This window comes from Pteropus vampyrus, unplaced genomic scaffold, assembly GCF_000151845.1.
Source record: "Pteropus vampyrus isolate Shadow unplaced genomic scaffold, Pvam_2.0 Scaffold665, whole genome shotgun sequence".
NCBI lineage: Eukaryota > Metazoa > Chordata > Mammalia > Chiroptera > Pteropodidae > Pteropus > Pteropus vampyrus.
In genome coordinates this window covers 42,737-44,056 of record NW_011889446.1, presented here as the reverse complement: position 1 = coordinate 44,056, position 1,320 = coordinate 42,737, and the positions used below count along the sequence as shown (strand labels likewise).

Genomic DNA, 1,320 nt, shown 5'->3' with positions numbered 1-1,320 from the left:
GGTGGCAGGGGGACAGACATAGGTTGACGGTAGGTAGGTAGCTAGATAGGCAGATATAGATAGATAATGCATAGGTACATAGATAATAGATAGATGATAGGGAAATACATGATAGATATTGATAGACAGATGTTATGTAGACTATGGATAGACGATAGATCATAGATATTCATGATAGATAGATAATAATGGAAAGATAACAGATAGTTGATGGCCAGCTACCTAGAAAACAGATAGATAAATTATAGATAGATGATAGACACATATTGATAGATATATAGACCGAGAGATGATTACAGACAGATGTAGATTGCAGATAATAAACAGATGATAGGTAAACACAGATAAATGACAGACAGACAGAAATACCTATAGTGCACAGAATGTAACAGACAATCGATGTGATCATCGCTGGCCCATACAGAGCATGTGAGTCCCGCCTGCACAATGTCACCTTGCAGCTGCAGACCGAAAGATGTCGCAATGTCCACAGCTTTACAACGTGGAAGGAGAGGTGTAATTAGCACCCTTTTTTTTTTTTTTAACTTTTATACTAATAAAAACAAAACAGGAATCTGTTAGTCGGCTGTCCGTTATAACGAAACGGACAGATCCTCCTCCCTCTTTGCGGAAGGGGTCCCCACAGCCTGCGCTCGTCCTGAGGGCACCCCCGGAGCGCTGAGAGGAAGCGGGGCGGGGGCAGGGGGCGGCGGCTCGGGCCTCAGCGAGAGCGCACAGACAGTTATACAGGAAATTTAAAAACGGGCTTCCTTTTAGCTACCCCGGCTTTCCACCGCGCAGCCGGCTGGCAGGTGGCCCTTGAAGAATTTGCATCCGCCGAGCGCGCCATGCCCCGTTTGCAGCGCGCCGGACGCACGGAACGGCCGCTGGGAGCGGAGCCGCGTGCAGACACCGGCTAACTCGGGGACCCCCGCGACGGGAGCGCAGAGCTTGCAAAATGACGGCCACCCCCCTGAGACCGCGCTGATCCGCTGTCCGCACCCAGGTGAGCTGGGCGCGCCTCGGGTTTATTTAGGTGTACGGTCAGGAGTACGGGGAGGGTCCGTCCGGGGCGCGTCGTAGCGGGCGCGAACGTGGGATCCTCAGGGAGCGCAGGGGACACGCGCGCATCCTCGCGTCGCTCGGAGGCGCGGACAGAACACGAAACCCTCCAGGAAGGCTCTGCACAGCCACTCGGCTGCGACAGTGAACTGTGCTTCGGACCTGCATTCGGGGACGCTGCGGGGTTCGGGGACGCCACGCCCACCCAGGGCGTGCGCGCGGGGCCGGGGTCTGCACGCAGAAGGGGCCCCCTGAGCC

At 54.5% G+C, this 1,320-nt stretch overlaps 1 protein-coding gene across 1 annotated transcript in view; it reads left to right on the top strand.

Annotated features, from left to right (window-relative positions):
* The first annotated feature begins 645 nt into the window (after positions 1–645).
* The window catches only part of P2RY8 (P2Y receptor family member 8), a 38,099-nt gene continuing 37,424 nt past the window's right edge, over positions 646–1,320 (top strand). The window contains exon 1 of the mRNA XM_011385150.2: positions 646–1,006. The gene's annotated coding sequence lies outside the window, so the exon portion shown is untranslated. The remainder of the gene's footprint in view (positions 1,007–1,320) is intronic.